This window comes from Podarcis melisellensis (genome assembly GCF_964234715.1).
Source record: "Podarcis melisellensis genome assembly, chromosome: 5".
Lineage (NCBI taxonomy): Eukaryota > Metazoa > Chordata > Lepidosauria > Squamata > Lacertidae > Podarcis > Podarcis melisellensis.
In genome coordinates, this window is record NC_138537.1 from 44,960,782 (window position 1) to 44,973,402 (window position 12,621).

Below are 12,621 nucleotides of genomic sequence, written 5' to 3' on the forward strand. Positions count from 1 at the left end.
TATGCTGGAATTCCACCCAAATTTTGTCACATGGCGTGAGCCATGCAAACTACAGGAAAATTACAGCACAAAACTCCTGTGTTTACCTGGGTTAATGGGATTGGAAAATTGTTTTTTCCCCTGGAAGCAATTAACGCAGAAATGAGTGCTAAACTTATGCTAGATTTCCAGAAGTGTGAATGAGCATATAAATGATAAGGGAAGGAAACACCAGGAAAACAGAGTAAAGTGCTGTCTGAATGCTGTCTAAGAGTTGTACTCCTGTTCAAGACTCCAGCCACCCTGGAATAAGAACCTCCATAGCAGGATGGGGAGCACAGCAGGACTAACAGAGGTGTATGTGGTGGTGGGGAAGAAATTAAAATGTCATTTTCTGTCTTCCTCCTGCCCTGCCCAAGGCTTCCCTTGCTGTGCTATCCAGCATTAAAGGGTTCCGAGTTGGGGCTCCATACCAAACATTTTATAAGTATACAGCAGGAGGAGATGAGTCTTGAAAGGGGGAAAGGGAAACTTTTTGCTCGCCTTTTCCATGAAGCAGGAACTGCAAGAACTGCAATTTTTGTATAGAAGTCGGCATATTGCTGGTGGAAATAAAATCACCTAATTGCCAATGTAGGCACAAAAATGTTCTGTTTCCTGGTAAAAATCAGACAGGTTGCACAAATTTCCTTTATTAAAATGACTCCACACACTTTGAATAGCTTTTGTAGCCCCAGATAATTGTGTCCAAATGCTGTGGAACTCCCCTGGACTATTCAATTGGAAGTGGGAGTGTCAAACTGGAAATTCAAATACTAAAGTTGCAATTAGAATTGGTTTCTTCTCACAGTGCTGCCAAAAGACATCACCCCTAACACACTGTGGGTCACATCATAACTAAGGTTCTGCTGCTGCAAGTGTCTGTGGGCAAAGTTCCACTAACAGGATGCTGCTTCCAGTGGAAGTTTTTGCTTCTGTCCCCTTCTCCCTGCAGCGCTTATGGTTAGGTGGACCCTTGGAGCAGCATGAGGGGCAGGGCAGCAGGGAGGAGCAGATCTCCACTGGATTCCAGTTCCCCCTGTACAGTGGTACCTCGGGTTAAGTACTTAATTCGTTCCAGAGGTCCGTTCTTAACCTGAAACTGTTCTTAACCTGAAGCACAACTTTAGCTAATGGGGCCTCCTCCCACTGCTGCCGCACCGCCGGAGCACGATTTCTGTTCTCATCCTGAAGCAAAGTTCTTAACCTGAAGCACAATTTCTGGGTTAGCGGAGTCGGTAACCTGAAGAATATGTAACCTGAAGCGTATTTAACCTGAGGTACCAGTGTAAATGAAAATAGCCCTTCTGATCATGGATAACTAGTTAGGATCTAAGCCAATACAGAACTGCAAAGGACAGAGACTATTAACCAGACTTAGCCAAGGCTGTGAGCTTTGCTTTCACTTTTAAATAAAAACAAAATGTCTTTGTGAATTCTACTTCATAATAAGCTCCCTTTTGGGTGGAAATTAACACTCTGCAAAGTTGGATAATTCCTTTCCTATTGATATTCTTTAGCATATGGGTGATGTTAAACATAACAATTAATGAACTTGTAAATATATAAATTCTCACTGAGGCGAGCAAAGAGACCCGCTTAAAACATAACCTTTTAAATGAAGTGGTTAATGGTCCTTCGCAAAGCCCAGGTGTTAAGTGCAAATTAGATGCTTTTACTATTGGCTACTTCTCTTTGCCTCTCCCAAGGCACAGAGGCTGAGAAGAGTCAGCTGAAGTTTGCAAGAGTGAGAGATGGCGGGGAGGATAAGTTGGAGCAAGACCTGAGCCTTCTACCCATACCCTTGGTTTATGAACTAGATAAAATGTTCATATTTTTGAAGCATTGAAAGGTGCCTTTAAAGAGAGGGTGGGGAAAATAGCTCTTGGTTTTTGGAACTGGGCAACCAAAATGAGGGAAGTAGAGAGGGAAAACCAGGAGCAGGGGTGTGTGTGTGTGTGTGTGTGTGTGTGTGTGTGTGTGTGTGTGTGTGTGTATCATGGGCCAGAGCATTTATACCAAACTCCCAGGGCTAAGCACCAACCCAGGTACCCTGCTTTGAATTTAAAATATGCATGGAGATAGGCGACTGCAGTTGTACAGTGGAGAAAGAAGAGCACTCTGTACATGCTCACTCCCCACATATTCCAGGACTCAATCCTGGTAGTAAAACAAGACTCAAGATGAACCCTGTAGTCTTTACACAAGTTAACTTGGATAGGGGAAACAGGCAAAAACAGTTGCTTATGGCTATAGTGACAGTGTTGCTGTAAGGAAAGTGAGAATGGGGAAAGTAAATCGTTTTGTAAGGGAAACATACTATATCCACCACTTGTAGTTTGCTGGCAAAGAAGTGGGGCCCCACTGAATACAGTAGGGCAAACATATATAGGATTTAATTGAAAGCTTGTGGAGGAAGACAAGAGGTTGTAGCTGTTGGAAGTGGCAAGCAAAAGAGCACCCTGCATTTACTCAGAGGAAAACTGCTATTTCAGCATAAGAATTCTCTGGCATGGATTCACCAGCTGATATTTGATATTGCTTTGGTTCAGCATTCCTCAGGCATAAATGTGGACCAGAGCCTACTGCATGGCATAAAATATAGTGCATTAGTGAGTATGCCTTGTAATCTATGGTTTGTCTCACTGCTTTAGTTAGATTAATCTGCTTACATGCACCTTTAATTCCCATTTTCCACTTGCATTTCATTTGAATCTCAACTGTGATGGCCCCACCAGTTTTCAACAGGGCACAATACTAGGCTTCCCAAATTTGCCCCAACCATGCACAGAAGGGTCCCATATTTTACTGGGCAAATAATAGGAGGATAACATTCAAAGCTCATACTCTATAATCTAATTCTGCATGTGAAAGTGCTCTACTCCAAAAGTGAAGGCATGCATACATATCTAAGTTAAATACTCTTAAAAGAATCCAAGCCAATTCTAACAAAAGACATTGCAAAATGGTCAAATGAGAAGGAACCTCTCTCCTGTTCCCCTAAATGTTCCAAAAGGGAATAAAAAATAAAAAAACAGAGCAGCACCGATGACACCAGAGCCATTACTAGCATCATTTCATCAAGAGGCAGAGATTTCCATTTCCAAGAGAGATTTGGAAAACTTTGCTTCACAGTATTCCTGATCAGGGAATTTAGTTACACTTTTACACAGCAAGAGGGAGATTCTCCCGACATGACGTTTACCCACAGCAGCCAGCTGCCGTAAATAATAATAATATTATTTAAAAAGAAAACCAACACCACCAACTCATTTCAAAAAGGCCTACTGCTGAAAATGAGGAATAGTTAATGGCAGGGCAGAATAGGAGGCATGTTGGAGTTGAACATGCAATTGTAATTATGACGCAGAAGTAAACAGACCAGAAACTGATACACATCTGATCCTAATTAGATGGAAACGGTCCTATGAATTCTTCTTCAGAAGCAAACGTTAGCCTGAGTGAAAAGAGCTGCACTATAAAGTTAACACTCTAGTAAAAACCATGACCTTTGAAGCATTTCATTTCACCCTGAACTTTGGTTTTGTGCCCTACTATTTCACAAAACAGAAAAGTTGGAAAAGACCTAAATACTATTTTCAACTCTGCATATAGCTTAAAACAGTTGAGCCAAACCAAGCCATTCCATACCCAAGTACAGCAGGGGGTTCTTGAACTTTCTACCCCCAGGGCCAGCTTAAGAACTTTGAGAATTACTGAGGCTGACTAGTCACAAAATGGTGGTACATGGAAGCAGAGTTTAGCATAACCAGCAGGCAAGTGCTGTCATGTCCTACAGCTATCTAATCCAGTGTTTCCCAACCTTGTGCCTCCAGCTGTTTTTGAACTACAACTCCCATCACCCCTGACTAGCAAGACCAGTGGCAAGGGATGATGGGAATTGTAGTCCAAAAACAGCTGGAGGCACAAGGTTGGGAAACACTGATCTAATCCATTTTTGGAAATTGCTAAATACTTTGCCACAGTGCTTGCATTGTGGCAAGGAGTTCCATACCTCAGGTTTCCTCAAGCTACGATGAGTTCAGATATTTGCTGTGGAGGTATGGTGACTCAGCCTTCCTATTTTAGGCAGGATTTGCTGATCCAGAAGCTCTAAGTGGAGAAGTCTTTGCCTTTCATATTTTTCTTCCCTAACCTCACATACTTCTCAAAATATCGTTACACATCTCCTGTAATTTCTCCTCCCATTCTCCTTTCACAATCAACTTGTACCTTTATCCCCCCCCTTCCCACTGCTAATTGCCAGTTTCTTTTATCCCTCTCCCCTGATCCTTTCACAACCCCTTGTCAACAGTTTTCCTCGCCATTATCCTGCCTTCCTGTACAGTCTATATTTGGTGGTGGTCCAGTGGGTGGGGGGCGGGTGGTCTAGGAAAAACAAAACAAAAACAAAGAAGATCTACTTTAGCATCTATACCAACTTCCACATCGACAGGAACAAACAAACAATATCCTACACAATCATATTGTATTGTGCTCCACTCAGGGTTAGCCCAGCTGGGTGAAGTGATTTAACTCAGGTGCAATTTGCAAATAGATGGAAAGCAGGAACTAATGTTAAAATGGTGTGCCAAGTTTTAAAAGTGTTGGCCCAAGCAGTTTGAAGGTCCACATGGCCACCAGGAGACAGAGTTGATTGGGTAGTACAGTGGTACCTTGGTTTGCAACCGTTTTGGATTACAACCACGTCACACCCGGAAGTGTGTGTCCCTTTTTTTGGATTAGAACCCATTTTTTTTATTATTACAACCAATTTTTTGAGGGGAGGCCCCATTGGCGAAAGCGCACCTTGGGTTACAACCTGTTTTTGTTTACAACCGGACCTCTGGAACGGATTATGGTTGTAAACCAAGGTACCACTGTATATCATACACACATGTGAATGAATGAATGAATGAATGAATGACCTTGGGCTGGCACTGGCTCCATTAGCTCTTCCTTTAATTTCTTTATCAGAAGTGTTATTGTTATTCTGCAAGGATCAGGCAGAGATAACTTGTTTTCCTTGCCAACTCACATCTAGCCATTAAGCTCAATGTCTGGCTCTGTATAATTACGAACTTAAAACACAGCGAGGTTGTTTCCCCCCTGTTCTGTTTAAAATAGCATTTGCATGCTGTTGTACACAGTTGTTTGTGCTTCCAAATAATCCACTGACTGTCCACACCAGTGGGCAGAGAGGGGGCATGGATGTTTTCGTATGGCCTACATTTTCAAATCAGATCAACACTGGTTTGGGGGCAAATGCATCAAAATGCAGTATTTCTCAAGGAACTACAGGATAGATGTGGATTGTGACTAATGCTGTGTGTATGTGGCTTCACAAACCAGCAGTGGGAGTGCACTAGATTAAGAATATATTGGGAGTGTGTACACAGCCTCACTCAAGTCATTGCTTAGATCCAAAGTGATTCTGTAGATAGATGCAAGTTACTTCAAGTACTTTCATCACCCTGGGATGTCAAGGCTACTTTCACAGAGCAGTAAATGCTATGCAATCCTACCTGGCACTCTGTTTGTTCACTCCTATTCAGTTGTCAGGAGTGACCAAGTGAAGAGGACGAGGCTCCTGCACTTTTAATTGCGGTCTGAAAGAAGGAAATCCAGCAGGTCTAGCTTGCATGACAACTGCAGCATGGAAGGTTGTAAACATACCATGCTGAAGTCAGGTTTCTTACTCAAATGCACCAAAAAAGACACTATTAAATATATGAAATATCAAGGAGAGGAGAGTGCCGGATTTAACAACACATAATGCTATGAACCTGCTGAAAAAATTGGGTCAAATGTGGCTTGGATTGGGAGGTAAACCAATAAAATATCCACATACAAGAAGTAAGCCAACCTTCCTTTATGAAATGGGGGTGAAAGTCAAAACACTTGCAATAAGATGTTGGGAAATTGGGAGCAACTGTGTGTGAAACTGATTAACACACATCACCAGTTTCCTTCAAATTAGGTTAAAAATAAAGTATTCAAGGCAGTAGTTGATAATATAATTTGAACTTTATGGCTGAAATCCTGTAAACCATTAGGAAAAAATAAGTCCCATGAGACCCAAACTGATCTTATGCACATAGCAAAGCACGAGAATCCAGTCAAACTAGATACGCATTGTCTTCAGCACTTATTTTTCTTACAGGTTAGGCCTTCCAGGTACAAAAGGCATACAAAACATGTTCATGGAGTATTTATGGATCCAGAGCCTGCTGCTGCATAATTTAAACGAGCACTCTTACTGAAGCTGTGAAATTCCACCCACCATTTTTAAAAAACACTTTGGACAAACAAGGTTTCCATTTTCAAGGAGCTTAAGAATGTGCTGAAGTTGCATCTTTTGGGTTTCTACCTGCCATGGATTTGTGTGTACTGGGACACTGATGACACAACCTTCAGGTTTTTTGTATGATGAGATGCTGTATTTTGAAACATGTGCTGTGCTAGTTAGCCTTTTTGGCAGTTATGCCACAAGTCAAATTCAAGGATGTTTGTGTGTGTGTGTGTGTGTGTTGCTACACTACAATATATAAGCAGCTCCTTCTGTACTGGCACTATTTTGGTTCTATCCTACCGAAATAGGGCACACCCAGCAATGCACATGGGAGTGGCAGATAGAAATATAGTACAGACTATGTCATAGCCAGGAACGTCGCTGACCCTCTTCAACTCCTGCATAAGTGTGCCCCAAACTCCAGTTACCTGTATCACTTTAGCATCCATGCCATAGACTGGACACCTATGATCTAGTGGTGGCTGTGCCTTTGCCACAATCTGAGATATCTGACTACAAGAGCACTCCCTCCAGCTAAAAAAGGGCTCTCAAGGAAGAAACATTGAGGCAGGTGCCTTAGACTCCATCTTAAGCAAATTGTCTAGACCTGAAGGGGGGAAATGCTTAGCCAAGAGCTACATAGAAGGAATCAAGATTGTTGTACTATAAAGCAAAAACACCTCTCTCGGCCAGATGGATACCCCTGGACTGTATACATTTCTTAAGAGACTTCACTTTCAAAAACCAGAATGAAGCAATGTATTCATGGAGCTGCCCCTGCCCTGCATTTATTCCTTTCTTTGTGCAGGAGTTGAGCACAATCCGTTATTACAACTATTCTGCAATAACATCTGCAGAGTATTATGTAAAGTTCTCTCTGCATGCTGCCAAGACAGTATGAGGTTCACTCTGGCTCCTGCATCATTGGTTGTGATTGAGCAGAATAATATTCTTTGCTGTACTTCATATGACTATCTTACTCCTTTCATTGAAAGGCATCAAAGTTTGAGGGCCACAGCACCAGGCTAACTTCATGCCCCTGCTGCCACCACTTTTTCGTTTATTAATTGGATTTTAAAACAAATCAGCAGAACAAAGTCCAAATTCACATGCATTCAATGTGTAAAAATCACTTTGCTTAAGCAAGCTCTAGCAGAATGCCCTATCCATTTTGCTTGTTTGTCTATATACATTAGAAGAGATAAGCTGACTGGCTTGCCCTTCTGCTTACACTAATTCACCCATCCTGAAAGACCTACACTGGCTCCCAGTACATTTCCAAGCACAATTCAAAGTGTTGGTGCTGACCTTTAAAGCCCTAAATGGCCTCGGTCCAGTATACCTGAAGAAGCGTCTCCACCCCCATTGTTCAGCCCACACACTGAGGTCCAGGCGAGAAGTGAGGTTACAAGGAACCAGGCAGAGGGCCATCTCAGTAGTGGCACCCACCGTGTGGAACACCCTCCCATCAGATGTCAAGGAAATAAACAACTATCTGACTTTTAGAAGACAACTGAAGGCAGCCCTGTTTAGGGAGGTTTTTGATGCCTGATGTTTTACCATTTTTATATACGCTTTAAGCCACCCAGAGTGACTGGGGAAACCCAGCCAGATGGACAGGGTATAAATACATTAATAATCATAATAATAATAATAATAATAATAATAATAATAATAATAATAATAATATTCATTGAATCATCTCTCATTGTAGAATCAGATACGTGTTGTTGGATAACTAGTGGGGTAGCCACCTGGTCCACCCAACCTCATACAGAAAAATGAGAGAGCGCCAAGGGCTTCCTAACACGAATAGTGGTTGGTGTGTGGGTGTGTGTGTGTGTGTGTGTGTGTGTGAGAGAGAGAGAGAGAGAGAGAGAGAGAGAGAGAGAGAGAGAGTAAAGCTGACCTCCCCCCATATCCAGAAGGATTACATCATAACTCAAGTGAAGAGCAGTGGTGTGTACAATGGCCTGAAAAGGTTTAGAAAAACAGAACTAAGACTCACACAGATGAACCATGCCCCTAGCTACAAAAAGAATTCAGGGTCATTGGCCAATCTAGCCTGGAAAAACATTCCTTCCAAAAACACGGTGATCAGTCACTTCCAAAATGTGAAAACAAACCCCATCTGCCTAGCCTCACCCAGGAGAAAGCTCTCTTAGCTCAAGTCCATCCCACTTAAATATCTGGGATATCTAACATTCATTATTTGCACTTGAAAAGTTCTACATTGATTAAGAATGAACGTAATGTTTTCCATTTTAGAGAAATTAAGAAGATTCCAGAACACAATAGCTTCAAACAACATAATGGATGTTCCTTGTTCAGAACACCTCTCCTCCATAACTGCCTAAAGAACACTTAGTACTGGTTCAGAATTTTTGGGAGGTTTGATTGGGTGAGCACATACATTACAACTTGTGTAATAGATTGGAAGCTGTCAGATCTGTTCAATAGGAGGCAATCCCTCATACCACTAGTCAGTAATTTTCCTTCAACCGTGCAGAATGCACAACACAACCGATCACTGGGATTTGTGCCAGACATTCTCTGTGTATTACATACATAGATATATAGACCAAGAAGCTATGCATAATATTTTTACCCCACTCCCAGTTTCAGAGTATTTGCTAAAATCTGCTACTAATAATAGCTCCTATAATGAATTCACTGTGTTTTGCCAGCAGAGTCTGCAAAATGACACAGAAGGAACAAAGCTGTATGTTGCTAGCTACAGGTATGATTTGGGGAAAATATTCAGGAGAAAGATGGTGTGGCCACAGACAAAAAAGCTTGCAGAGTAGATGTTAACTTTATTAACATATCACACACATGTTCATTTATTTATAGAGGAAAGTGATCTTTTTAGCCAGTGGCAAGAAGATCTGCAAAACCTATCAGTTTCCTCCTCATAGCAAACTTCAATTCTCTCTGGCTGTCAAGTTCAATGCTTTTTGAAAACAGGACTGAGTACCCAGAGTGGTGTACAGTATAATCATAAAACTGCAGTATGTTCAATTAAAGTACAACTAAAAAACTTTCCAAAGGCAACAAAGAACATAATCCAGCCAAAACTTAAACACAAAACTCTAGAACAGCAGGAGGAGTATAAAAGGGATTTCCCATAGAAAGTGGCAGCAGAATTAGGTCGCTATCAAAATTTCCAGTGAAAGAGACGCAAAAAGGAAGCCTGACAGATTTTAAATGAGAATGCTGTGGTACAACCAAATAAAAGGCTCCAAAGAATGGATGACCAAAGCCAGGTTACTCCTATTCAGACTCCAGGAGTGTATCTGTGAAATTTGGAGGGTTTTTTGTGTGTGTTTTTTTGTCCATATGTGAATCATATTTGTGGACATTGAATTGCATTTACCATTTTACTTCCCACTCATTTGGTTGGAGAGATCCTTTTAGAGCTCTTCGTAATCCCATTTTGCTTTAACCACCCTGAAACAATTTGGCATTGTCAGCAAAGATGGCTACCTCACCACTCACCTCTGACTCTAAATCTTTTACAAACAAGTTAAAAAGCACAGGTCCCAATACCAATCCTGGGGGACACTTCTTTCTACATCTTCCATTGAGAAAAGTCTCAATGCTCTCTGCTTCCTGCTTCCTCAAAATCTTTTTGACAGTCTAAGGACAGAATGTGGACTGGATCACCTCTATCAATAAGCTTGTTGACACTCTCAAAGAATTCTAACAGGTTAGTGAGAATCTATCCAGAACAGGTTGAATCACCTCAGCAGTGTTCTTGACTAACAATACTTCCATCTTGTCTGAATTAAGTTTCAGCTTATAAACTCCTATCTGCTCCTGAATTCATGCCAGACACTAATTTACCACTTCCACTGCCTCATTGGCATTAGATGATGGAACCAAGAGGTCATCTGCCTACTGGCAACACCTTAGCCCCGTGAGAATATCCAGTAGGAACTGTCCCCACAGGAAGTGTAATTTATTTTATGCTTTAATCCTGTTTATTTTTCATTCAGTTGTATTTCAGATTTAGCCTGAGTTTTCAATATATACATGGAAAGGCTGCATTTCTGCATCTTTAACTTGAATGAATTATAGCCACTTTCTAAAACCCTTGTCTGTCCTTCCTTCCCTGTTGCTACCTAGTATAGCCTACCTATAGGCTTAGCAGCGTTATTTTATGCAAGGACATTGCAACCATAGACCATTCCAGTACCAGCAGAAGCCACACCTCCCCCTTTTTGGAAAATACTTTAACCGGCTGCAAGAGTTTGGCGAGGACAATACAGCCCATGAATCATCATGCAGAGGAGGGAAAGCGTTTCCGTCTTTCTCCACAATGAACTAGAAATTTTCAGCTCACAGAAATAAAGCTACTTTCAACTCTGAAATTCTATGCATGTGTTCTCAAAAATAAGTCTCACCAAGTTCAAATGGGACTTGTTTCCAGAGAAATGTGCTAGCCTGAATGTATTGCACGCTTGTACACAACACTGTGAGAAAGAAACGGGTCTTAATTCATTGCACCAGATAAGGATTTCTACAATCACAGCAAGACTTCCCAACCTTCCATATGCTGGGGTCACCACCAAATTTGATGAGGGAAATAACATTCGTGTTTCAGATCTCTGTAATACAGGCATCCCCAAACTCGACCCTCCAGATGTTTTGGGACTAAAATTCTCATCATCCCTGACCACTGGTCCTGTTAGCTAGGGATCATGGGAGTTGTAGTCCCAAAACATATGGAGGGCATAGTTTGGGGATGCCTGCTGTAATACATTTAATATTTATGGAATTCAACCACGTCTGGGCAACAGCTCAGTGATAATACAACTGCTTTGCATGCATAAGGTCCCAGGTTCCATCCAGAAATGATCAGGGGATCTGAAAGACCCCTGCCCAAGACCTTGAAGAGTCAGAGTAGACAAAACTTTGTTAGATGGACAGTCTGACCTGGCACAAGACAGTTTTCTATGTTCCATTCTCTAGAAGCACTGAAAAGAAGTAACCATCCTAAATGGTGAGCTAATGCATATAAACAACAGACAAGTCCTGTTTATGGAGACATTTAGAGAACACCACTTTTACTCCCATTCCACAGGAAGCAAAACTAAAGGAAGAACAACCACTTCCCTGAACAGCTTTGTTCCCACCGGTATTTCATACTGGAATACATATTCCTTTCATGCTCTTCCTCTCTTGCCAAATCAGTTGTCTGAATATACATGTTGTTGTTGTTTAGTCGTTTAGTCGTGTCCGACTCTTCGTGACCCCATGGACCAAAGAACGCCAGGCACCTCTGTCCTCTACTGCCTCCCGCAGTTTGGTCAAACTCATGCTGGTAGCCTCGAAAACACTATCCAACCATCTCGTCCTCTGTCGCCCCCTTCTCCTTGTGCCCTCCATCTTTCCCAACATCAGGGTCTTCTCCAGGGAGTCTTCTCTTCTCATGAGGTGGCCAAAGTACTGGAGCCTCAGCTTCACAATCTGTCCTTCCAGTGAGCACTCAGGGTTGATTTCCTTCAGTATGGAGAGGTTTGATCTTCTTGCAGTCCATGGGACTCTCAAGAGTCTCCTCCAGCACCATAATTCAAAAGCATCAATTCTTCAGCGATCAGCCTTCTTTATGGTCCAGCTCTCACTTCCATACATCACTACTGGGAAAACCATAGCTTTAACTATACGAACCTTTGTTGGCAAGGTGATGTCTCTACTTCTCAAGATGCTGTCTAGGCCTGTCATTGCCCTTCTCCCAAGAAGCAGGCGTCTTTTAATTTCGTGGCTGCTGTCACCATCTGCAGTGATCATTGAGCCCAAGAATATACATACTATGTGCTAAAGTGGAGCCGGGCACTCTGAAAGCTACTTTGGAAATTACTGACTTTGTGTCACTATACAAGAACACAGGAGACTGCCTTATATATCTCAGCATTGTCTGCACCAAGTATCTTCAACCTTCTCAGGTCCAGCGCCCATTTTTAACCCAAACATGCCTTTGGGGACCCATTTCTTAACTTTTACCATATATTTGCAGGGCAGTAGTGCTCCTGTTGCGACCCACCTTGGATCTGGCCGTGACCCACCAGTTGAGGATCAGTGCTCTACAATAATTGGCAGTGCTCAGGCAGAAACCTTTCCCAGCCCTACCTGGAGACCTTCTGCATGCAGCACAGCAGCTCTACCATTCAGCTACGACTCCTCCCCATAGTGCAAAAAAGACAAAACAGAATACTTTTCAGAGTTACTTTTTTTAAAAAAGTCAATGGAACTGGGGATCAAATCCCAGGGGCAACCAGGAATTTACTGTTTTGGACCTTGATTCAATG

The 12,621-nt window shown here is 42.0% G+C and overlaps 1 protein-coding gene across 11 annotated transcripts in view; it reads right to left on the minus strand.

Moving 5' to 3' along the window:
- SH3PXD2A (SH3 and PX domains 2A) overlaps positions 1–12,621 on the minus strand; it is a 250,113-nt gene that overhangs the window by 25,585 nt on the left and 211,907 nt on the right. The gene's annotated exons all lie outside the window — the stretch shown is intronic.